The sequence below is a fragment of the Ursus americanus genome, chromosome 18, assembly GCF_024610735.1.
Source record: "Ursus americanus isolate L20-20 chromosome 18, mUrsAme1.1.p, whole genome shotgun sequence".
NCBI classification, from domain to species: domain Eukaryota; kingdom Metazoa; phylum Chordata; class Mammalia; order Carnivora; family Ursidae; genus Ursus; species Ursus americanus.
The window spans coordinates 31604210-31630881 of NC_142144.1; the positions used below are offsets into that span (position 1 = coordinate 31604210).

Sequence of the window (26672 nt, forward strand, 5' to 3'; positions counted from 1 at the left end):
AGGGCTCTTCATAAGCCAAAGGCAATTGCTGTGCAGATAAGAGCGTTGATTGTAGAGTCTATAATTTCTGGAAAATTAATAACTAAAATATCATTTTAAAAAAACTGAGCCATCACTGCATACCAGCTGCTGTGCCTAGTGCTCCACACAAATTATGATGTTTAGTTCTGATTATGAATTATGTCCCTGTGAGGTAGGCACTAATGTTAGCATACCCATTTTGCAGATGGTAAAGCTGAGGGTCACACCACTAGGAAAGGAGGATGCAGACTGGGCTCTGTATGACTTTGAAAGCTCATAAGCCTCAACCCCCTCCACTGGACTGATAACGGGTCCCGAGTTGGGCCAGTGCAGGGCCTGATTCCAGATGATGAAGCAAACATCTGTACGAAGCGTCAGGCCCAAGGTCACCCAGAACCAGTGGCTCAGAGAGGAGTCAAATGCAGTTCCAAGGTTTCCGTCTTGCCTCTTCTGCCAAATTACCATCTGCTTTTTGGCCCTGCTTGCTCTGGAGAGTGTCTTTGTTCCCATACCATTTAAAAATCAAGGGGACACATTGACAAAGAGAAATTGACAACCAAATGTAATGTGTGAGTTTTAAAAAAATTTTTTTGGAATTAAAACCAAAAATGACATTTTGGGGACAATTGGAAAGTTTTAAATACACATCTCTATTTTATTTTTTTTTTAAAGATTTTATTTATTTATTTGACAGAGATAGAGACAGCCAGCGAGAGACGCTTAACCGCTGTGCCACCCAGGCGCCCCCACATCTCTATTTTAAATAATATTATTTTATGAACATTACTTTTTTAGGTGTACCATGGGAATGCTGTTATGTGGGAGAGTATCCATATTACTAGGAGCTACATCCCAAAGTGGTCTTACATTTGCAACCCACACTCAGATAATTCAGGGGGAAAAACCAGAGAAAGAGAGAAAGAAGGAGATGTGGGAAAGTAATAACGATTGGTGAATAGATGAAAAGTATATGGGTGTTAATTGTCTTATTCTTTCCAGTTTTCTCTAGATTTGAACATTTTAAAATAAAATGTAACAGTGGAAGGAAAATAATTCAAGGGGCAATTCCATTTGCTGAAAGTCTTTTGTGGGCTGGGCTCTGGGCCAGATGCTGGCATGAGCTGTCTTACATGTTTCTCTCAGCCTCTCTATAAAGTAGGTGTTGTTATTTTCACTTTGTGAAAAACCTAACAAAGCTCAGAGAGGTTATGTGGCTGACACAAGGTCACACAGCAGGTGAATGGTGAGCTGCTGGTCAGGTAGGTGTGAAGCTTTCAACTAGAGGACAAATGAACCCTTCCTCCTTCCCCCACCCCACTCTTCCTCTCCTGGCTTTTTCATGATGGGCATACATAGAGTAGGAATTACTTTTTATATCCTAACAGGAAGCTCAAAGGCTCTGCAAAAACAAAACAAACAAACAAAAACATCCCACACTATTAATCAGGACCCTGCATCAGAAGCAAGAAAAACAGGAACTCCTAGTATCAAAAGCTTCCTTCGCTGACCAGAGTCCCCGTAGGAAAGAGAGTTCTGGAAAAATAAATGTTGACATTTGACACCACAGGAGCACCAATTTAAAAAGGCACTTTAAACCAAAATTGACTTCACAAAAATCAATATTGAAAAATCAGACTTGGATTCCAATGAAATATCAGTCTCTTGATGTTTATTGACTTGGGTAAATGTTGGCATTTTACAGCCCAGAATTAAAATAATGGAATTTTAGAGCTAGACAAGACCTCTGAGATCATCCTGTTACCTACTAATATCTCTTTCTGGATGCTTCTTAAGCTGGACATTGTTTTTATTATGTTTAATTATCCCATTTTAACCATGTTTAATTTTATAAATCTCCTCCAGTCTTGGTCCTACAGGTACAAGTTCTAGTAACTATTTTACTTTCAGAAAGAAGAGCCAGGATAGGCTTAAACTAAAGCTGTCCCTTTAGGGGGGAGGAAACTGGCCTGGGGTCTGGGAGCTGGGGACAGACGAGGCCAGAAGCTCGGGTGCTCACCACTTCCCCCTCCAGGCCCTTCTCTTCTGGATCCCATCTGGGCTTGAAGGAAGTAGGAGTGGTCAGCAATGGCTTATTCACTAGAACACAGTGGTGAGGTGGATGTTGGCTGGGGAAAATGAGAGAGAAGGAGTGAGGGAAGGAGGGAGGCAATCTTCTCCTTCAGATGGAAGCATCCTTTGTCACGGTTTTAGGGATACGATGCACAATAGGCCATTAAGTTAGAGATACTATTGTTTCATTCCAACAGGCTTTCATCTGCCTAATTAAATACAGCACACAAGCCCCCAACTTTGGTGATCAGACAATGCCCATGAAGTCAAGATTACAAGGAAGGCATGAGACTGGTAATTATGCTGTGCCTGGCTCCCCTTCTCAGGGCCCCTGTCATTGAAGCCATTGAGAGGGATCTTGTGGAAGAAAGGTGGATGCCCTTCTTAAGGTCTGAGACCAGAGAACTGAGGTCACAGGATCAGTTTTCCCCGAGGCCTGACAGCCATGGGGATGGGGCCTCTGACATGAGTGAAAGACACACTTCTTAATGATGGCAAGGAGATAGAATAGCGATTTTTTTGGAGCAGTTTTTTTGGAGTGCTTGCTACCTGGGGACTAGGCTAAGCTTTTTACTTTTTATAAAATATATTTTTAAAAAGATCTTATTTATTTGTTTTTGAGAGAGACAGAAAGCGTGCATGAGTGGGGGGAGGGGCAGAGAGAGAAACAGACCCCCAGCTGAGCAGGGAGCTGGATGTGGGACTTGATCCCAGGACCCTGGGATCATGACCTGAGCCGAAGGCAGATGGTTAACCAAGTGAGCCACCCTGGTGCCCTGGGCTAAGCTTTTTTTTTTTTTTTTTTTTTTTTTTAAGATTTTATTTATTTGACAGCACAAGCAGGGGGAGTAGTAGAGGGAGAGGGAGAAGCAGGCTCCCTGCTGAGCAGGGAGCCCGATTCGGGGTTTGATCTCAGGACTCTGGGATCATGACCGAGTCGAAGGCAGATGCTTAACCCACTGGCAGACGCTTAACCCACTGAGCCACCCAGGCACCCCTGGGCTAAGCTTTTTATATACCTTTCTCCTTTTAGTCCTTAGAGACAACCCGATGGGATGGATATCATCCCATTTTATAGATGCAGAAATCCAGACTTCAACTGGTGAGGGGGCCTGCAGGTAGTGGATGCAAACTGGACACCAGTCTCTGGCTCTATGTCTGGGTCTTGCAGGAGATCAGCACTTTCAGGAGGTTCCCAATGCCTGTCAGCCACACCCCATTTCCAATCCTCATATTGCCTATTGGTTGGCTCAGTTTGCCAAGTATGTTGGGCCCCGCAGCCTGGATTCCTAACCAACCCCTCCCCTAGCCTCCCACTCCAGGACAACCTGGTGAATGACATTGTCCTGTGCTCAGCCTGTCCCTGCCATGACTTTAGCGCTTGGTTTAGTGAAACTTTTTTTTTGGTGGGGGGGTAACAAACAATTTGGGTCTCCCGTATTCAACAGAGGAGAGGTAATGATTTTGAGGTGATCTAATCAGAGAATGGAGGCCAGAGAAATCCATTTAGGAATCTGAGTTATCTGATTGTGCAAAATAAGCCAGAAAATCCCATCTCCCTTGTCACTCCTGCTGAATCTTGGTATTTTTGCGTGGGCCACAGTGTGTGTCTAATGCGCGTGCTTTCATTGTGAGTTCAACCAGCACACGAATGGCACTATGACATGAGAGATCTTAGAGGCCCTCCGGGTCACAGAGCACACTGTGTCCCCACCTCTCCCCAAATTGCACTTGTACCCCCTCCTCTGGATATCCTCAGTCTCCTTTTTGACTCCCTCACAGAGCTTCACACACTACCTTTTATTTCTCCATGCCCTGCTTCCCATCACTCCGTGGACGCTCGCCTCCTTCAAGGGCAGCCCGGGTCTCACCTACTTGGTGCCCCAGGGCCGGGCCCAGAGCGGTGGCCCCAGATGTGTTGGATTCCGTTTGGTTCACAGCGCAGTTTAGTATTCAGACACACATGTCTGACAGCAACCTGCGACCATCCATCCTAAAGAGGATTTATTGTGGCATGTTGGGAAGTTGTTGAAATGCAGCCCAGCACCTCATGATGATCCTAGGTTCCACGTATGCTTTCGGAATGTGAATGGGGTATGGCTCCTGGGGAAGCCTGGAAGGTGCATGTTCAAAATAACACACCCTGCCTGGGCTTGGGAGGCACGGCTCTGCATGTGGAGAGCAGGGATTTTTAAAAATACCTAGGTTGGAAACTTTTGTTTTAAAATGTGGAAAATATATTCGTATATCAGTACCTCGCTTATCCGGAGGGCGTGGATCCAGCCACCTCACCTATCCAGAACCCAGCCTGGAGCCCGCAGGTCTCTGAGCCACTGGTGGAGGGGACTTTTATTAAGATTCGTTCAGTTTATGAATGGGAGCTCTGCTTAGGGCTTTGCGCGTGCCTGGTTGTACTTGTTTCGTTCACTGTTCTCACCAGCAGTGTGAGATTGGGTTCCCAGCCGACAGCATGTCAACCAGTTGGGAGCTGGTGTCAGGTTGTTGGAGGCAGGGAGCCAGCAGTAAGAAGTGACAGCTTACCCCCGGACTCGGAGGGCTAGCGGGGAAAGAAAATGTCAGACGAGGACCTAAAGTCTAAACAAGCATTTGGGGAAATGAAGTTGTGGGGCAGACTAGACCCCACACCCTGTGCCTTTCGGGGGGAGCTTCATGTGCCCCTGGTGGGTCCACACTTGATTTCCTAATCATCTGTTGGATTTGCTAAGTCCCTTAATCTCTCTGAGCCTCCTTTTGCTTATCCGTAAAATAGAACTAATAATTTATTGGGTTTCTGTGTACTAGGCACTGTTCTGAGCTCTTGAACCACGTCCGTTCATTGAATTCTCACAACTGACTCTGAAGCAGGCATCATTTGTTAGCACCGAGAAACCAAGCACAGAAGAGAGGCAGAGCGGCCCCAGCCCATAGAGCTCACGAATGGCAGACCCCGGATTCGGAGCCGGGCAGCCAGGCTCCGCTCCCCGTCCTGCCCACGGCTGTTATCTGGGAGCAAGAATCGCGCCTCTCACCACGCTGTTTAGAGGGTGAGACCGCATACACTGCAGGGTCCAAATGAAATGAGTGGGCTGTGTACAGTACCACTCCTTTGGGAGAGTGGGGAGAGGGCAGTGATTATTCCTGGAGGGCGAGACTGGAGGGAAGGGAGGGGAGGAACTTGCATTCCCCACTTGACAGAGACGCTACCGTGCTACGGTATTGTTGGAATTTTCTACAAGCATGTGTTACCTTAGCGATCTAAAAAATGATCTTGGGGGGAAGAGAAAGAATTGTGAAGAATAAGAACGTGTTTAAAACCTGCAGGCGTGTCACACATACATTGCATTTTAAAAATGAGTCTATCCCAAAATACTTGAAAGTTGGGGTTTATGAAGATATATATCTGGTTACCTAGAAACTCACTCCTGAGGAGCAGTCCGCGCTGTCTCATGGTTCCACGGTGGACGTTGCCTGTTGCTGTGCCCATGGGCTTGTGGGCTTTCCTCGTTTCCTCTGTAATTCTCACATGGGGAGCTATTCTCCATGCCTCTGAGGGCTGTAACTGTTGTCTGGTCCTTCTGCATGGACATGAGTGGGACAGGCTGTTGTGTCTGCACCTGCCAGGGCGGGCGATCCGAAGGCGAGTGGGATGGTATCCCTGTCTCTGGAGCCCATCGGGTGTTGCGTCAGAGGTGGACCAGCCAGCTGCAGGTTGGACTGAGGGATAAGTCTGGGGGAGCAGTTTGTTCTGCAGGGGGTGGATCAGGGAAGAGAAGCTGTTCCGGGCTGAGAGGACAACATATGGTAAGGCAGAAAGGAGGTTTATTTATCTTGAAAGGCTATATCTGGGCAGTAAAATCCTATGTAGAAAGAGCCAGGCCCTGGGGCACCTGGGTGGCTCAGTCAGTAAAGTGTCTACCTTCAGCTCAGGTCATGATCCCAGAGCCCCTTGTCGGGCTCCCTGCTCAGTGGGGTGTCTGTTTCTCCCTCTGCCCCAACCCCTCAGATAAATAAATAAAATCTTAAAAAAAAAGAAAGAAAGAAAGAAAGAAAGAAAGAAAGAAAGAAAGAAAGAAAGAAAGAAAGAAAGAAAGAGCCAGCCCCTGGATGAACTGAGTTTGTGGTCTCAATTCCTGGTCAAGTTCTGTAGGGCTGATCTTCATATATTCGTTCCTCCCTCCCTCCCTGCTTCTGGCTACCTAGTTTGTTTTAATCAGGTACAGTAGGACGTGCAGACATGGAAATGACTGTCACAAAGGAAGGAGTTTACTCTGGAAGTCCCCTAGATGCAGGAAGCATGCCACTCCAGGCAGGGTGCACAGGGAAGCCCCGGGGTCTGCCAGGAAGCAGAGGGAGCGAGGGGAGACATGGGCAAGAGCCTTCATTGTGGTTTCCATGGAAAGGATCTGGCAAGGCACGGGAAGCAGCTTGCGATTGGCTGCATCGAATCACTTCCTTGAGCTCTGGGGCTTAGGGCTGTCTGTCAGTCTTCTGGTACCTGGATCTAGGGTGACTAGGGCATGTGGACAGTGGCCCAGAGTGTAAAAGCCCCCCGAAATGAAGTATTGGGGGTGTGGGCTCTGGATCGGCTTGCATATAAAAGGCTCATAGACTAGTTGTTTATTATCTTTAGGAACTGGCTAACCCTGGGAGAGGCGGTCAGCAAGGCTCCATATGTCAAAACGAATACTTCCCTCCCTCCCTCCCTCTCTCCCTGCTTTCCTTCCGTACCTCTTTCTCCCTCCTTCCAACATGAAAACATATCACAAAATATTTCAAACATACAGAAAGAAAAAATATATATAGCGACAATACAGCTTATACCTACAGCTCCTATTTGAAAAATGTGAATATTTTTTCCCCAGATCTCATTTTTCAAAGAACTAAAGCATTGCAACCAAATGCAACCAAAGCCCCCTCTTTGCCCTCCCCTTCCCATTCCCCTCCCTTCCTCCTTCCACAGAAATAACAACTGTCTGGAAGTTGGTTGTATTTTTTCCGTCTCTATTTTTATATTTTACTACAGATGTACATGTCCATAAACAAGATATAGTATTTTTAAAGCTTTGTATAAACATCATACTGTACATAACATTCTGCATTCCATTTTGTTATATCCCTTTTAGTTTGTCTTTTAATAGGTGGTTTTAATTGGTTTATATTTATTGTGATTGCTGACATATTTCTGCCATCTTATTTTGGGTGTTCCTTCTGCCATTCCCTTTTTTTTCCCTCTGCTGACGTGGTTATACCCTTAACATTTTAGCATACATTCTAAATTATGTTTCTTTTTTCTCCTAAAATCCTAAGTTACGCAGTATCTTTCTCCTCTACTGAATTTGACAAGAATTGTCCCAGTGCCTAACAACCCACTAATTACCTGCTCTATATTTCTTGTTTCCTAGAATTTGGGGTCCACTAATTTAAAAAAATTAGTTGTTTTTAGTTTTTAGTTAACAATTACATTTGCCAACAAATGTTATCAATGTCTTTGCTCACTTCCCCCCCCCTCCCCCCGCCTTCCATTTCTTCTTCTGGGTTCACTTTTCTTCCTGCTGAGTTCATCCTTAAGTAGTACTCGGTGCATATGGTGGGGGTCAAGGGTGGTTTTACTAGTATTTGGAAGTCTTAAAATGTCTTCTGTGTTCTTCTCACTCTTGAGTAACAGTTTAGCAGGGTATAGAATTCTTAGCAAACAGTAATTTACCTTCAGAACTTGATCCTTTGGGTCTCTTGTTGCTGATGAAAAGTTTGCTGTCCATCTGGTTACTGATTCATTGTGAACTGTCTGTCTGGTGCAGCTCTTAAGGCCTATGCCTGGAACCAGCTCACTGTCACTTCTGTTGTCTTCTTTTGGCCAAATCAAGACACAAGGCCAACCCAGATTCAAGAGATGGGAAAGTAGATTCCACCTTCTGATGGAGGGAGCTGCAGAGTCATAATACAAAGGCCATGGGTGCAGAGAGGGCTAAGTAACTAGGGCCATTTTTGCATTCAATCCATTGTTCTGTTCTGCTTCCTTGTCTTGCCACCCACCAGCATGCAGCTTCGTGTGGCCTGCAATGCCAGGCAGCAGTTGGTAGAACTTTGTTCCAGCTTTTCTTATGAGTAGCAGAAGCTGTTCCCTACCTGCTTTGCTTTAAATAGTGAGCTTGGCTCTGGTTCCCCTTTGCATTGAATGTGGCTCTGCTCCTGCATTTTCTGGGGATGCTATGAGTCTCTTTTGTCCTGGAGAATTCTCACTGCCAAGTACCTTTGGCTGTTTTGCACCCAGAGCTTATGAAGCCCACCAAACCCACAGCTTCATCTTCATTTACCACGTTGTGGGGCTTTTTTCTTTTTTCCTTGAGAATTTTGTCTTATTTTTGAGTAATTTATATCTTTAAATATTCTATTTTTGTATTTCAGCTATCATTGCTCTGTGTTTGGTATGGTGGGGAAGAAGGAATTTCAAGATGTGAATTTAATTTGTGATACCACCTTGGCTGGGATTCCTATGTTTACTTTCTTCATAAAACTGAGCTTGTCACATTCTTTAGGAAACAGATGAGGTTGTGACAGCTACATCAGAATGTACATAATTGTGGCAGTGAGAACAAAAGCTCAGACTCTCAAGGTTAGAGGGGGCCTTCCAATGCTTTCATCTCTTCTATACCCATCCCACAGCGGGGGCATCTAATGCCTGGACACCTCTGGAGCTGGCTGGCCTGCCTCCTCTTCATCCCATCTCTGAATAGCCCTGGTTTTAAAAAAATTGTTCTTTTTCAACTGGTATCTGCCTCCTTATGGATTCTCTTACCCCCCCCCCCACCCCCACGTAGTTCTGTTTTTATTCTCTGGAATGAAACAAACCACATCTGTGCTTTCTGCTTTTGAGAACCCATCAGAGTGTAGAGGCCATGACCAGGCCCCAAGTGAGCTCTCCTCCAGGCTGAGCGGCTCAAGGTTCTGCAGCCTGAACTCTTATGATCTGATGGCCCATCCTCTCCCCACATAGCTTCTACCATGGACACTGCACATTTTCCCTTTTCTCATAGGCAGGGACTGGATGGAGCCTCAAAGGTGGATTTAGACAGATCAGCCAGAATCTGGGCTGGTCTGCTTCCTACCTCCTTGATTCTGGGACCCATTCTCCTATACATGCACCTATGAGCCATGTCGTGAGGTGGACTCTCATGGCTCCTCAGTCAACCACCATTCATTCATTTGTTCATTCATTCAGACCTTAAGGGCAACAGGGACGTGGTGGTAAACAAGACTACCATGAAACTTGGGGTCTAGTGTGGGAGACAGATATAGGGTGACCAAGAACATGAGGGCAGGATACATGGTAAAGTGAGCATATATAAAGGGGGACCTCAGCAGGTTTGGGAGGAAACAATGTGTGCTCTGAGAGCACTTCCTCATTTTCTTAACATTTCCAAATTCAGTTTCTCAAGAGAGGAGATCCCTACCTTGCTAGCTCATTGTTCCTTGACCCACAAATCATAGGTCAGTGGCTAGCCTATAGCTTGGGTTTACGTACCTTGTCCAGTTAGCTATGCCTGGGGTGCTCTCAGCATCTTTGCACATCATCCATCCATCCATCCATCAATCCATCCATCCATCCATCCATCCATCCATACATCCATCCATCCATCCCTTGGGTACACTGGGGGTGCAATGAAGGAATCCGTGGCAATCTTCATTGCTGGGGAAGCTCAAGTAGGAATTACGTAGGTCAGGAATGGGGTGGGGGTGACAGTAGGTATGGTGGCCATGTGGCTGGAAGGAGCATGGTGCATTAACTGTGGCTGGAGCCTGGGGCATGAAAGCGAGCATGGGACAAGGTAAGCTCTTCATCCCCAGCACCAGTGTGGTGAATGACACATAGTGGGTGCTTGATAATTATTCACGGATCAGAGAAATAATGATCGACTCCTAGGAGTCATGAGGTCTGGATTTAGCACCAACCATGCAACACACTAGCTGTAAGCCCTTAGGAAAGTCACTTAACCTCTCTGAGCTTCAGTTTCCCATTTGTAAAGTGGTATGATCATGTTTGCTCTGACAGTGTTATAGGTGACTAGGAGGGTCAAAGGGAAAATGCGTGACATGTCTTTGTAAGCTGGAAAGGGATTTATATATGGAATCTTATCCCTAACATTATTATTACCATTTTAAAAAAGATTTTCTGTACGTATGTATGTATGTATTTATTTAGAAAGGACCCTGAGATCATGGCCTGAGCTGAAATTAAGAGTCAGATGCTTAACTGGCTGAGCCCCCCAGGCACCCCTATTATTACTATTGTTGTCAGCACTAATGTGCAGTCAGCATTCAATAATGCATATTTAAGGAAGGACTTTCCAGGGAGCGGCTGTAATCCATGAAGGTGTTGCCAAGTGTTGGGCAATCAGCAAGCAGTTTCTGGGGGCCTCTCCTGGTGCTTGGCCTTCTGCACCTTGTAGATGGAAGAGTGGAACTTGGAAAACATGGACTTCTGGAACAAAATGAAATACTAGGAGCCTAAAGGGTGGCTGGTGGCCATTGTGCGAGGGGGAAGGGGAATGTTGGGCTGCAGACAAGACCCTGAGAACTTTGGAGAGGCTTCAGTCCTTGGGATCTCATAGAGTCCCACTGAGGTCCTGTCCTGCAAAAATAGTTATTCAGTAAAGTCTGAGGAATGAGTGTGTGTGTGGGTAAGGATGGGGTGTCTGGGGAGGAGATGTTGAGTAAATTTCCTTGGCAGAAAAATGAGTTGGTATCTCAAACTTTAGTGTGCATCCGGGTCGTTAGGGCTGCTACTTAAAAATGGACCAGCCCTAGGGATTCCTATTTGGGGGTTGTAGAATAGTGCTTGGGAAGCCTCACTGTAAGGAGCCCCACCCCACCCCAGGTGATGCTGATGGGGTTGGCAGTGTTGTCTTTGAAGAACACCCCCGCCCTGCCCCGCCATGCCTGAGGCACACCTCCATGCCCCCAGCTTCCACTTGTCAAAACCCAGCCAAACATTGCTTCTTCAAAATGCACAGAACACCATGGGAAAGCACAGATCTGACTTGGAGGTGATATTTTCAAACGGAACAGGATGTTATTTTTGTACCCGTCAGTGGGAAGGTTCTTGGGGGTTCTCGAACCGGGATTGAGGCTGTTGTTTCACGCTACTCTGATTGTGGTCCCTGAAGCTCTCAGTGGGAAGTAAAAACCAGAATATTCTTTCTGAAGATCCCACGTGCTACCCTGGAAGGTCTGTTTTGCAAAATTAATTAGCTTTGGGCCAGTTTCTTATCCTGAACCATTTGGGATTTCTGAGCTGCAGTTAAGAGGAAGCGTAAGTATGGGAAAGAATTTCTTCTCCTGGTCTTTGTTCCCAGTGCATTGGCTTCGCTCCACCGGTGTGTTGGGCCCAGGGCTGGGATCCAGAAATCGCAGACGTGATCTTTGCCCTTGAGGGAGGACAAAAAAGAAAAAGCAAACACACAGCTGGAATATGAAGAAGAGGAAAAGAAGTATAGTTGGCAGGCTCAGGCAGGGTCTTGAGAGAATACCACCAAGCAAGGGGAAACCGGATGAAAATCAATTACAACATTTCCAGGGGTAAACTACTCCCTAAAATGTAACTAGAAATATTAAATTCCTCCTCTCTTCAGCATGAATGAACGCTGGCTACTGAGGAAACACACTGGAAAAGTTGTTCCAGACCAAATTCTTTGCTTGGGAACATCCACCCTGGTCTTGGTGGCAGCAGGCAAGGAAGAAGTTGCCGGAAGAATGATGTGCAGCCTTCAGGGATCTTGTTTATCTCCCCGAAACAGGGAATGCCTTGGCAAATGAAATGAGGTATGCCGTGTGAGGCAGGCCAGAGAGAGAGGGGTAATTATTCATATGCACCCTGTTTCTTAGGTCACACTTATTAGCAGTCTTATTAGCAGCAGTGACGATGCTCCTGGCAGCTGTCCCTTGCATTCGCTTAGTCCTGGAATGTCCCGAGCTTGTGGCGCCCGTGTCTCGGCTCTTCCTCCCCACAGTTCTAGGGCGCGGGTAGAAGGTGAGGGTGCTGAGGCCCAAAGAGGTTGCCCCACAGCACCCAAGGCCCTGCTTGCTCCAGCTCTAGAGTCCACTACAGACTGTGGTCCCCTACTTTGTGGAGTCCAGCATTGACTTGGGGGGTTCAAGGGAAGTAAAGACTGGGGCAGGTAAGGTCATTTGCTAAAAAAAGAAAAAGAAACAGAAGCCATGCTTCTCTAGTGAGAGACTCGGTTCCCTTCCCTGCATCTTTCCCTCTCCCATTGAATTAATTAATGATGGCAAATTGTTCCCAAGTGCTTGGGCAGGTTTGTTTGTATTTTATTATTATTATAAGAAGTGTTTCCTGAGTGATATTAGGAAGAGCGGTTGTACAAGTAAAATCTTTCTAAAAGCAGCTTAGCAGCTCAGCCAGGGGCCTTCGCTGTAGCTGGATTGTTTCCTGACAGTGTGCTACTGGAAGTCGCATTCTCAGGCAGCCAGGGAGCAGGGACGCCCGGATACCTGCTGACCTGGGCACATTTGTCCCATCTGTGAACTCACGGAGCACCTCCCTGTTCAAACTCACGCTCCCTCCCCCCCCCAGCCCACCCCCAGGGCTCACAGCCTCCCAAGGGAGATGCTCACAATGGCCCATACTGGCCTTGACAGAGCTTTTACATACCATGGTGACATGAGAAGAAGAAGGATGAGTTTTTCCTAGAGCTAAGGTTATTTTAAGGAACATCCATTCCTTGGAGATGGTGTTCTTCCTTTCCCCTCTTCTCCTTCCTCTTCCTTCCTATCATATCCTCTTTACAATTAAATCGCGGTGATAGAAGATGTTAGGATCTGTTTGTTCATTTTATTTTGTTCTTTAATGTCCTTACATGAGAAAATAAAATATGACAACACTGACAGTGTGGTTCTTTTTGGGAATTGTGTGCAGGAGCCTGGGCACTGCCATTCCTGGTGCTATTCTAGAAGCAATTGTGAGGTCTGTTGGGCACAGGGAGGAGGTGCGCAGAACTGCCCTGCTGCGACCAAGGAGGATCTGGGCAGACAGGGACAACTGAGCTGAGTCAGTGGAAGGCAAAGTGAGGGGCTGCTCACCAGGGAGTGGACGTTCCAGGAGGAAGGTTGCCGAGCAAAGACAAGCAGAGCTCAGGTGCTCTTGAGAACACTGCCTACTAGCTTGAGGAGGAGTCCAGGCAAGGAGAGGGAAGGCCATCCAGCAGTATGGGGGTCGAGCTGCGAGGCCACATGGGGCAGGTGAAGGACTTTAAACAAAGTGACTTTGGCCCCGGAGGGCCACGAAAACCTTTGAGCCCGGTGACATGATAAGCTTTGCATTTAGGAAGCTCACTTCTAGGGGAAGGATGGGCAGCAGCGGGAAGGAGCAGGGCTGGGAGCGGAGGAACCTGTCTCCAGTCCAGGGCAGAGATGACAAAGCCAGACAGGAGCATGTGCCAGTGGGGCAGAGAGGCTGGCCCATTTGCACAGATCGCAGCAAGCAGAACCTTCGGGACGTGAGACTGGGTGCAAGGGGTCATGCAGACCTGGAGTCTAGGGTGGCTCCTGATTTTCTGGCTTGGGGGACCAGCAGAGGGGAATGTTAATACTAATACTAATGCAAATATCAATACTAATAATAGTGATGGCTGACATTTACTGAGCTCTTCCGTGTGCCGAGCACCACTGAGCACCATACCTGTACGGAAGGCTTACAGAGAGAAACAGGTTTCTCAGGGTCTGCATCTCAGGGTCTCCTACCAGTCACTTCTGCAGTCAGCCTTCTGGGACACTGATCCCATTTAAAGTGGTGAGCCTGGATTTGAACCTGTGACCCAGGTGGAGACGTGTAGTCTGGGGCTGAGGCAGACAGCAGGGAGGGAGGTCGGGATTTGGGGGTTACTGCCTGCAGCAGGTGGTTGGTGCTGTAGGAGGGACGAAATGGCCTACACACACTGCCTGGGAAGACGTGCTTTGCCCAACAGAGAGAAGGGGGAGCTGTCCTGCTTTTCCAGCCCCCTGCGCCTCTCTTCCTAGCTGATTTGGGTGTTTGGTTGTGTATTTCCTGGAATCATTAAAATGAGAAAAGGGGAGAATGCAGGGTTTGCTTGGCTCTTTCTCTTCCTTTTGTTTTTTCTTGAGCTTTTTATTGTGGATTACTTCAAAGACAGCCCGCAGGAGGAGGAGATAAACAGCCTCTGTGAAGCCCGTGCTCATATTCCTTCTGCAGTTACCAAGCATGTGCCTGCCCCTTCCCCAACTGACCTCCTAGAATTCAGCTCCCGCATCCAGACATTCTCTACTCTGTCCGTCTCTCATACTGTCCGCTTCAGCCAGACTGAGCTGGCAGATTCTCAACATGCCTTGTGGTCTGGTGTGCGTCCTGGGTTCAGGGCTGCACCTCCTTGGGCCAGCCACAGTGTGACTGTGTACCCCGTGCCAAGACCATCAGCACCCACTGTATACTGTGCATTAGAGAGGGACCTGGGCTACTTGCTCCATAGGACAGAGGTGGCACCTCTGAGTATAGCATTCAAGGTGAATGCGTGTGTCCCTCATCAAAGAGACCCCAGAGAGAGCCCCCTTGCCCCTTCTGCCCCGTGAGGGTGCAGGGAGAAGACAGGCTGCCTATGAACCAGAAGTGGGCCTTCACTAGACACAGAATCTGCATGTCTTGATCATGGATTTCCCAGCCTCCTGAACTGTGAGGAATAAATATTTATTGTTTGAGCCACCGGGGCTATGGCCTTTGTTATAGCAGCCCCAATGGAGTATGACACAGGCCGTTTGTAATTCAACCCTCATCAAGTCAAAGGAAAGTTCTGGTCCCCTCACCCTGTGTTGACACTCTAAGCTTCTACTTGTTTCCTGGGGGTTTGGTTGTGTTTTTCTTTTTGCTATTGTCCTTTTGGCCAAACCTTCCGGATCTCTTTTGGAGCAGAGCATTTTCTGCCACGGAGGCCTAGAGCACTCACTGCAGGAGGTGGGTTTCGAAGACCTGGCTGATGGCGAGGGCCGGTGTCGCATGGCAGACTACCTGGTCTCCTCTAGTCTCCTGGCATCGGCTCTTCTGCTGAGCGCCCGAACTTTCTGTTTGAACAAAATTTCCTAGAAGCCCAGTGTATAAAATCAGTAGAAGGGAACACTCCTGGCTAGACGGTGGTGGGGATCCAGAGTCCTGCCCCTTGGGGTCACACTGTGTCAGTGCCTGATTTGAGAATCCTCCTGCAGGACAGAGTTTGAAATTCCTAGGGTGGATTCCTCACCGTCAAGGCCCCTCCAGGAGCGAGACCCTCCATGTCTCTCCCTGCCTATCCAACAGCTGAGAGTGCTCGTCTTATCTCGTGCTTAGATGGGCAAAATGGCACAGAGCCCCAGAGATGGCTCAGGTCTGCCTGCTTGCAGGGTGGGGGAGCCAGCCATGGCAACAACAGGCTGGCTAAGGAAAGAGTGAAACATGTAGGGAGTGGTGGTGGTTGGGGAGGGGTTGTGTGTGCTGTGACCAAACAGAGAAAACCCTGTCCCTCCCAGCATGGCCTGTGGGAGGGCTCTGAGCCTGAGGATGGGTGCAGTGCTGCCCCTCAGGTTAACTGCATTCGGGAGCCCTGGATGAGCTTTTCGTTCTGTGCATCCACCAGCCACGTGGAAAAACGTTCGGGGCACTGGAGGAGTATCCACCATGTCCATGCCCCTGGCTGGTCCTTGCCCCCACAGCAGAAAATGAAAGACCACCGCCCCCTCCCGGCCCCGGGGTAGATCTGTTCACTCAGAGTCTGATGATGATGCCCAAGTTTGGGAGTTTGCGCTTCTTCTTGCACATGTGAAGTTTCAGTGTTTCAGTAAATAGTCATTAAAACTAGCGTACACAAAAAGACAACAATGCCACATTTTAATTTATTTATTTCAGCTGACTGCATCAGCCGGCCTCCTAGTGAAATTCCTTTGTCCTGTAGCATGCTCTGTGTTAACAACACATCTCCCCTTTTACGTCCTGCTGTTTCTAGAGAATGTGGAGAATTTAGTGTGGGTGTGGTCTCTGGGTGGAATATTGCAGACTTTTAACTGGGAAGTAGGTGATGTGTTTCCCTGAGCAGTGGAAAATTAAAGCAGTCCCATTGTCTTAACAGTCAGAGAGCTTCCTCCTCCAAGAAGCCCCTGCCAGTGTCTGCAGTTCCCATCACTGACGCTCCGTCCCCTAAGAAATCCTTCAGCAAGGTGGACGGATGGTGCCATCAAAGGTAGCCTAGTTCTGTGCACGGCTGTTAGAACCACATATAAATCCATACTCTTTTCTGTTCCCTGCCACCTCCTGGGTCCTTCCCTTCCCCTTGCCTGGTTTCATTCTCCCTCAGGTCTCTGAGCACATTGCTGGAAGATTCCTTGTCTGCGCCATCACCCCAGGTGACTCAGGGATGCCTGCTGCCACGTCATCCTTGGTGCCCCCACCGCCCAGGCTTCATGAAGTCATGGGTCTGTGCCTGCCTAGCCAGGCTGGCTCCAAACCCCGCTCCCCTCCCCCCCCATCACCGTGCCCTTGAGTTGGTTACTTAAACTCTCTGAGCTTCTGTTTCCAGACTGCAACGGGGGCGAGGGGGGGGGGTGCTGTACACATTCAGCTACTTGAGATGGTGTTTGTGAAGAGTGGAGGGTTTTTTCCCTGCACATAGTGAGCCTCAGGAGGTGAGAGCTGTCATGATGATGATTTCTGCTGTTGTTATTGTCACCCCAGTGGACATTCAGTCCCTGTGGGTTGTCCCTGGCCTGTTGTTTGTGGTCACAAAGTTGCTGGTTTAAAAATAAAAGTCTGTGTGCTCTGTTGTGATTCAGGAGAATCCAGCACATTCTTTCACCTATTGTAGAGCAGCGTGAATGGAATCTTGATGGGGTGCAGGGACTCCTGTCGGGGGTTCTGTGTGATTTCAGATAAGCCGTGTGCCTTGGATTTCCTGACAGTGCAGTGCATCGCTGCGCCCAGATGACCTCTGTGAGCCCTTCCTGGCCTGACATTTCCTAAAATACGAGTACCGGCTGACTGAGCAGGGTGTGGGGCTGGGCCCTCCTCAGCAGCTGGTTGGGGAAGGCGAGTCAGCCTGGGGTTTCCTGGAAAGCTCTGAGAAGGGGGTCACCCCTTCCTCTGCGCCTACTTATGCTCCACTTTTGAGGTTTGAAGAGCAAAGCTGCCGGTTCCCGTGCCCACCACACCGGGATGCCTGGCCTCACGTCCCCGTCTGCCACTGTTCCGGGGAAGGGTCTTGACGGAATCTGTGCAGATGCCTCTCCAACCTGGGAGGCAGCTGGTAAAGGATGTGCCTGGCACAACGCAAAGCTGCGGATGGAGGCTGCGTGGCAGGGTCGGAAAGCCTGGTTGTCATGTCAACAGATTGGCCCAAAATAGCGAGGGGCGGGCTCCCATATGGTGCTTGTCGTGACCATACCACTCGCTCCTTCCGTGGCAGAGCTGCGCCGGCCCAGGCTTTTAGAGAAGCACAAGTGGGGGACTCGTGAGGATGTCCCCCTCTTGTTGCCTCAGGAAGGAGCAGACGGGGTGGGGACTGTCCTGGGATCTCCATTGTTGTAGAATGGGAAGCCCCAGAAAGGAACCCATAGGCCAGGGTCCACCCTCAAGGCTGTCATGACTCCTTTTGTTCCCCACTTGGGCGGCCAGCAAACAGCAAGGTGGCCCTTGCACGCTGGGGGCAGTGGGGGTCCTGAGGAGAGTAAACTGACTAGAATTGGTCTGAGGCCAATGGGCTAGGAAGTAGGAGATTTGAAACCAGGCACCCGGCTCCAGAGTAAGAACCCTCGACCGTTATGCTACAGAGGTACAGGATATATGCTGTCTTAGGGAGCCACTCCAGGGGCCATTCTATACTGGAGGGTGCTGGGTTAACCCATGGAAAGGGCATTTCAGGAAGCTTCCAGAACAAAGCAAGATGTGCTGGGCTTGGCCAGGCATGGAGGTGGTGGAATGTCTGTTGTGCGGAGGTCATATGCGGTCCAAGGAGTTGGGGTCTGCTGCGGGGGGGAGGGGGACATCGTGTTTGGGGCAAGAGGGTCTGCCCCAGCTCGCTCAGCCACGTGCCCTCGGCACCTTCCTCCTCCCTGCTCTAGTCTCCTCACCAAAGGGCAGACAGTAGCTGGGTGAGGAGCCTGCCGACCACACACCAGCCTGCCCTCCACACATGGGCCGTTTTGTGCTTCTGTGTATTCACTAGGGAGTTCCATTTTTATTTCTCTTGAGTTTCTTCCTACAGTACCGTTTGAAAACCACTTTCCTGGCCTGGCAGAGAACAAAGGCACACATTCTCTTTCCATACCTAGGCTCAGGGAGGAAGAAGGAATGGATTTCTCTCCTACTTTAAGATTAGAAAGCTGAGGCCTAGGGAGAGGCCACGGAACCTGTCCTGGGGAAGCAGTGATCACCTTCCTGCTTGTTTATTTCAAATTGTGGCAAAATATACATAACGTGGAATTTATCATATGAGCCATTTTGAAGTTTACACTTCAGTGGCATTAAGTATGTTCACACTGTTGTACGTTCATCAGTACCATCCATTTCCAGAGCTCTCCATCTTCCCAAACTGAAACTCTACACCTATTAAACACTAACTCCCCCGTGCCCCTCCCACAGTCCCTGGGAGACACCACTCTGCTTTCTGTCTCCATGAATTTGACTCCTCTAGGTCCCTCATCTAAGTGAATCATGCAATATTTATCCTTTTTTATCCATCTCATTTCACTTCCTGCTTGCTTTTTTTTTAATTTGAAGAACAGCATTCAAATAATTTTTTTAAGGCTCAGGAAGGATCTGTTAAACCTAAAAGGAAAACAGAGTAAGAATTTCACAGCAAGATTGCTACTCGGGGAAAAAATAATCATATTTTTTTCTGCATGAAAATGAATAAACCCTGAAAAATTCTCCTATTTTGTTTGCAGGATTTATGAAGGTAATTTTTCTTTGCCCTCCACCTCGGAAAGGGCCCAGGAGGCTATGATGGGTGTTTAAGAAGCAGCGTTCCAGGGAGGGGGTGGTGTGGAGGCCATGGGCAGCCTAACTTTTACTCTGTGTCTGGACTGGATAGAGGTCCTCTTGGGGCTAGAACTAGGCCCAGTTTTGGGGGGTGGTTCTGGCAGGACCCGCTCTGGAGACACCAAACTACCACTTGTAAGAGACCTCCCAGAACCTTGGAGCCTAGAGATTCTAGAGGCTGTTCCAGGACCAGGATCCTAAAGCCCAGAGACAGGAGGGACCCAGTCCAAAGTCACTGAGCAAACAAATAGGAGCCTAAGGCTTCAGTCCCAGGACAGGCTCTGCCCTCAGATTGGGATATGAGTGGTAACAAGGGCCCCTCAACATGCATGTACTTCCAGGGCCCCCGAATGCATTATCCCCATCTAGCCTGGCCTGCCCTCTGCACTGTGAGGGAGGGAGGCTCATTAGACCCATTTCATGAGAAACTCAGGAGGGTAGAGACCTGCTCAGCAGGCAGCACCCAGGAGTTGGCAGAAGATGGGGACTGGGCCGTGGCCCCTAGTTTGGCAGACACACTGCTTTTGGTACCCCGGGCCCTGGGTCCAGGGCTCAAAGACCCTTCCTCCAGCCCAGTGGTCTTCCCACCTGTGTTTCCATCACTCCTGTGCTGTCCTGCCTCTGGCACGTCACCCAAGCCTGGGGTGAGACCATCTAGAGGGTTTTCAATCCCTCAGATGCTGGATTCTGAGTGGCTGTTTTCATTGGCAAGGCTTGGATGCTTCTGACATTGGAGGGGAACTTTTCCCAAATTTTTACAGTTCTTAGTTGCTTTGACCTTAAGTAGTACATTAGGAACAATAGCAGTGGTGCTGGTTTAATGATAATTAAGATTCCTGTGACTCATTCCCCATGATGCTCTCCGGGGTCTGCCCTCTGCTGCGCCCCCCCCCCAAACTGGCCTCCCATGCTTCCCATGACACCCCTGTCCTGCACACCCTCTCACCTCCTCTGCGCTCCCCGTGTTCTCATCTGGGTGTCAGTCATTGCTGAAAGGGAATTAGAGGACTCAGTTCTCCTTCCCCCCCACACACACAACCTGTCCCCCCACCGCATTTTTCCTTTTAGCACTCCTCACCATGTAACACATTTTACTTATTGCTGTGCTATCTAATGCTAATATTTTACTTATCCTACTTATTTATTCTCTCCTCCCCCGACTGGGATGGCTGGAATAGAAGCTGTCTAGGGGTGGGGATTTTGTTCCCTGCTGTGTCCCTGCCACCTGTCATAGTGCCTGACACATAGTAGCTGCTCAATAAATTCACGTAGAGTGAATGAGTGAACACTCTTCTCACTGTGGGCCACCCTCCTTTGCCCTCTCCATCTGGCTAATTTCTCCTTATGTTTCAAGACCAGCAGAAGTGCCTCCTCCTGCAGGACACCTACCCTGATTCTTGATCCTGGGGTCTGTGGCCTCTTTGAGGCTCCCACTGCAGCCCTTCTCATAGCATGCTTTCCTGTCCCCTGCTGTGATTGCTGCCTGGCTTCTCATCCCCACTAGCCTGGGGGCTTTAAAGAATAGGCTCTGCCTTGTTTCTGTCTGTTTTCCCAGTGCCTGGCACAAAGCATGGCTTGCAGGAGATGCTTAGTAAATGCCTAATGCGTCAAACTGATAAACATAGCCTTACTAGCTAGCGAAGGGCTTCGCGCCATGTAGCCCCATACGTGCCCAAGGGTTAGGCCTCCTCGGCATTGCTTACCTGTTTCACAAAGAAGGGAGGTGCAGGGGTGTGAGCTCCCCACCCCGGGTGGGAAGGGCTGCCCTCCAAGGGCCTGCACCTGCCCCTGGCCTTCCAAAGGCTGCTGCTCTTGGAGCTTTGTCAGCCACCTGGTCAGAGGTCTTGCAGAAAGGGGCTTCCTGAGTGGATCATACTCCTAAATGCACTGATCCCACACTGCTGCCCCAAGATCCACAGGAGCCTTCCCTGGGGACCCACCCCTCAAATGAATCCCCCTTCTGGAGCCTCCCACCAGCCCCCACCAGCACTTCCTCCCTGTCCTGCTCCTCAAAAGAATTCCTTCTCCCAGAGCCTCCTTGGCTCCCTTCTCAGTACTTGGTGTTGTCTGTTTTCTGGGCTGTCTTTCCAGCGAGCCTTCTAGCTGAAAGCCCTTTGCATGCTTTCTGTAGGCAGGGAGAAGCTCCTCCTTCAGAGTCCAGGGGCAGCCCCAGGCGCTGCAGTCTGGGCAGGCAGGGCCATGTGGGCTTGGAGACCACTTAGCAGGATCTCTGCCATGGGGTGGGGGCAGGCAAGGAGCGGGTCGTAGGGATGCAGACCTGGGAACGTGTGTTAGGACTTCAAACATGGAGAAGCTGGGGTATGGGAACAAAGTGTTGAGATGGGGACACAGCTAGGCCCAAAGCTGCCTGTGCAAAGAGGACCCCTGAAGTCAACTTCCCTGTGAGGTCAGCACTGCACCTGTGGAGTCAGGTGGCCATGGCAGGGGAGCTGGGGGAGCTGGCCCAGAGTGTGGAGGCGTTGGGGAAATCACCTCCAGAAAGGAACTCTGGAGACGGGTTCCTGCAGCGAGGTGGAAGGATGTGTGACAGGACTGAGGGGTTGGAAAGTCCCTGAGTAGAGTCCCCTGGTCACGGTGGTGTGTGACAGAGGCCCAGCCTCTATCCGTCAGGCGGGGGAGTGACCGCCACGTCTCCAGCTGGAGGACAGGAGAGGCATGTAATTAACTCCGGCTGAGCTGCTGCTGACAGAGGACGGGTCTCCTGAGTGATGCGTGTGGCTGTGGGCTGAGGGGGTGATGATCCCGCCGGGCCTGCAGTTACCACTCACCTCTGAGCGGGCATCCAGTAGGGGTTTGAGCTCAGGCCACAGACCTCTGGGGGTGCCAGAGGGACAGCTCTGGCCGGTGTCCCAGGAAGGACTGTCGGGCTAGGATGTGGCTCCCCAGGGAAAGTCGGTGGAGCGGGCAGCCGGCCAGCCCCTAACCTGCGTTTAGTCCAGCGCTGGACTCGGCAGCATCCCCAGGGCCCCACATCTTCTCCTGGCTCCTCCAGCTCACTTCCTGGTGGCCCAGGGCGCACAGGGGCCTGTAGGAAGCTGGGACTCCTTTCTCCCTCTGGGGTTTCCCTTTCTCTGCTTTCTGCGTCTGACCCTGTCCTCTACTCCTGTTACCACCCAGCCTCTGCTCCTGCCATCTCCTGCCTGGACCCCCACGCTGGCCTCATGAGCCATCCCCTTGCCCAGCCTCTCTGCCTTCAAGTCACGTCCTTCAAGTGACGGGAACGGATGTCTTCCCGGCTCAGCTCTGGTGATGTTGTTATCAGGTTAAGTCCTTTTAAGAACGCCCCTGGGTTTAATAGGTAAGAGCTTTTCTGTTTGCCATGATGCAAACATTCTGGAAATAGGTGCTGGTGTTGGTCACACCACATTGTGGGTACACTTAATGCCACTGAATTGTACACTTAAAAAAGATGAAAATGTTTAAAAAACAAAACAAAGCAAAAGCTTCCTGGGGCCCCCAGAATAGGGTGCAGCCCCATATGTGGGGGCTCAACCCCCCTTTCAACCCATCTCTCATTTCTTTCATCCTCCCATGGAGTGCTGCAACCCAGAGAACCACTTGCTCTTCCCAAGACTGATCCCGCTTTCCCTGTCTCCTTGTCTCTCCCCAAGGAATTTCAGGATTAGAGTCTTTTACTAATTTAGTCCTTTACTCGATGAAATAATCCTTTCTACAGCCTCCTCCTGCAGGCTTCTGCCTGAACACCCACAGTGACAGGAAGCCCACTGTCTTACCAGACATTTTACCCCATTTCTGGATGGCTCGGATGGTAAGAGGCAGAGGCAGGGTTTGGAGCATTATGTCCTGGTTACAAGTCCCGGGATCAGGACTTAACTAGTCCAGTGACCTCAAGCTTGTCAGTGAAGCTCTCTGAACTTGTATTTTCTCCTCCGTTAAATCAGGCATAATGTTGGTATCCTTTCCATAGGGTCATTGCAAATATTAAATGAGATCCATTATGAAAGGTGGAAGAGATCATGCACGTAAAGAATTTAGCATGATGCCTGGCGTGTAAGTCAGTGCTGAAGAAATGTTAGTTTGATATGTATAAATTGAACCTAAATCTGGCCTTGAGCATGAACCAAAACACAGATTGTTAGGGTGTGAAGGAATCGAAGAGATGAACCGTGGCAGTCATTTGTCGCTCCCTGACACCTAGTCCCCCTCTCCTGCTGGCCAGGTTGCACTTGGTCCCTAGGACTTTCTTGGGTCAAGCCGGCCAATGAGTTCCATTTAATTGCTGGTTGAGTCTCTGGAGAATGTTCTTTTCCTTATCCTTGGCAGCTGGCAGCATTTAGATGGTGGTTGTTCCATCAGTTTGGACCCCTGAGTTACTGTGATGCATCGAGCCCCCCCTCAAGTGAGAGAGAAATCAATTTTTCTGGAATGCCCCATTGAGATTTGGGGGTATTGCTTTGAGATTTGGGCATGGTTGTTGCCACAGCAGAGCCTAACCTGTCCCAACTGATAAATCTGCCAACTTGACTTTCTCGTTTTTTATAAGTGAAAGTCAGTGAAGAGGAGGTCACAGGGCGAGGCAGTGGCAGGCCTGGCCCCACCCTGTGCAGGACTGAAACCTGTGGTTGACAGAGCTGGGTTTATTCTTTTTTCATTCTCTTTCCTCCTTGCTCTTCCCCACCACTGGGTCCCATTAAGGAGCCTGTTGAGATTGACCCATTGGACGGGGTCCTATTGATGTCTCAGGTGCTGGTCAAACCCAAGCCTCAGACCAGTCTGACAAGTGAGCTCTACTCTGGGTGTGTGTTTTTTCCAGGGGTGCTGGACCAGATTACTCATCAGACCTCACATCTGGGCCATGGCCACCCCCTCCCAGCTAACCTCCTTTCCCCTCCCCGGGGCCTCCTTCCTCTACACCAGCCTGCAGAGGCCTCTGTGTAAAGCCAGCTTCCATCTCAGCACTCCCCTGATAAAAATTCTGCTGTCTTCCTGCTGCCCAGAGGAAAGAAAGCGCGCCCTGCCTGGTGTCAGGGCTTCCCCAGGGCACCAGCTCACCCCACCCATCCCTTCTGCAGCCTGTGCTCCTGCCCCAGAAGCAAATGTTCCACTTCTCCTGTCGGCTGGCACTTCTCCATCCCGGGCCTTGGCTCACGCTCGGTCTCAGCCCACCTTGCCTACCCGTCACCTCTGTCCCTTCTACACATTTCAAGGCTCAGCCTGAAGGCACCTCCTCCAAGAAGTCTGGGCAGACTATGTCAGCGTGACTTGAAGATACCTTCCTTTTCACACGACTTGTGTCTCTACCGTGGTCAGACTTTTATCTGGCCTTGTGTTCCAGCTTTCTTTTTCTGTCTCTTTGCTCACTCCCTGGTGGCCAAGAGCAGCCCCGGCGCCTACCATGGGCCTGGCTCTTCATCAGCCCCCATGAGTATTACCGGAGCAAAGGAGTGCCCCGTGACTGCTCTACACCTCCGCTGTGCCCCGCACATTTTACCGAATTGTTCCTGTGGCTCTCACCTCCTCTAGATGCACGCACGTCCCCGAGGGCAGGGACCAAGTCTTACCCCCTCACACCCCCCGCCCTCCCTCAGCAAGTGGCAGGCCAGGGCACTCCTCCGAGAAGTACATGGTGGAGGCATATGTGGGGCAGAGAGGGACAAAGATGGCTTGGTGGCTCACCACCAGCATGCTGTCCCTCTTCAGCAGGTGACCTGGGCCCACAGCCCCAGGGGAAGGGCCGCCAAGTTGTGATATTTGTGCGAACCTCTGGGAAGGAGCACCACCACCGCTGCCGCCCCCTCCCCCTCGCCCCTCCTGACAGGCAGCCTGCCTATGCTTCACGTTCATGACGCTGACTTTGAAGAATGTCACACCTGCCTATGCGAGGTACTTATGGAGAGCTAACCAAGAACGCAGTTTGTATCCACCAGTCTGAAAAACATTTTGTGATCTGGGTAGATGGCTTTCCCCATGCAGAGGAGGGGCGTGTGCCATGGCCCCATCATCCTCAAATAACAGTCTGCAGCTGGCCGAGAATGCAGAGTGACAACTTCAGGGAGAAACAGAAATGCCAGTTTTTCTCAGGATTCAAGATGGACAGTCTGGCTCTCTGAAGGCTTTGAGAAGCAGATGGTCTGTCCATCACCCCAAGGAAAGGGTGTGAAAAACTCAAGATGGCTGGAGTTAATAAGCTCTTTGGGACAGAGATGCGGGTATGACTACTCTTCTTTCAGGCTGTATCCACCCGCGGGGACCACATCCACCACGCAGCACAGTATCCCCAGCCAGTCTGTGTCAAACACCTGTTTGGAACCAGGCCCTTTGCTGAGCATGGGGGGCGGGGGGACCAAGACAGCCCAGTGCAGCAAATCTGAGCTGTCGCTGCTTATGTCTCTTTAGTTCTGGTTTGACATCCATCTCCTGCATGATAGGGGACATATTGTAAATGGACAGCACGCTTTCTTTCTGCTTTTTCCTGTCATCTTCTTTTTTGTCTCTCTTTATAGTTCGCCTTTCTCTAATAGTTTTCCAGGTGTTTTGGTTTCTTACATTTCAAAATTTTTCCAGCGGATGGTTGGGAATGTTTATCAGTTGATGCTGTCTAATTGCAGTAACAGCCAGTCCTCTATGCCATCGGTTTCCTATACCAAGGTGATTTCTTGCTCATGTCATAGTCAAGTGCAGGTTGGTGGGGCATGTTAGTTGGGCCCCTCTGGGAAGCAGGTGCCCAGATGGAATCCGTGGTGCACTGGGAAAGTTACAGGGTGGTGGGGGGGAAGGAAGCAGAGGAAGGTGGGACAGGTCTTCTTACTGGGGGCAGGTCTGACCCCCGTGAAGAGCGGGACAGGGAGGAACCAGGGTGGGGAGGAAGAGGTACAGGAAGCGTTGAAGCTCTGAGAAAGTTCCAGCCAGGCCAGGGACTCCAAGCTTGCGTGCTCTTTAGACTTGTGCTGGCCAGAAACGGTGAGCCCCAGTTCCACCACCTGCTTTGTCAAGGGTTGGGTTGCCTGGCAGGAGTGGGGCATACCCCAAGGGCACGGCTCCCGGAGGCTGTCGGCTCTTGAGACTGTCCTCCTTCTGACAGTTTCTCTTGAAGTGGCAGTGCCCTTCTGTGATGACCACAGGTATTCGGGGCTGGGGAGCTCCACCACTTCTAACTTCTAGGACCATGGAGTCTTCCCCACCCACACTGTAGAAGGAACAAAGAGCTCAGAGCACCTATGGGGAAGCTTCATAGGCCAGTCCCGGGGAGAACGCACATCACCTCACTCACCTGCCATTGCCCAAAGCTCAGTGGTCACACGTGATTGCAAGGAAGGCTGCGGAATGTAGTTTTGCTACGTGCCTGGGGAGAAAAACAGAACACAGATACCCTGGCGTCCATATCCCGGCTCTGCCTCTTCCTCGCTGTGTGCTACTTGGTGCGAATGACTCACCTCTCTGACCCTCAATTGATTCGTCTACTAAAATATGAATGATGAAAGGACATACTTCACAGGGTTGTTGTGAGGATTAAGTGTGTGAATACATATAAAGAAATGAGAATAGTACCTGGTACAAATGAAAGCTGTGTTAT

General features: G+C 49.9%; 1 protein-coding gene across 2 annotated transcripts in view; it reads left to right on the forward strand.

Annotated features, from left to right (window-relative positions):
- GABBR2 (gamma-aminobutyric acid type B receptor subunit 2) overlaps positions 1–26672 on the forward strand; it is a 336632-nt gene that overhangs the window by 70655 nt on the left and 239305 nt on the right. The gene's annotated exons all lie outside the window — the stretch shown is intronic.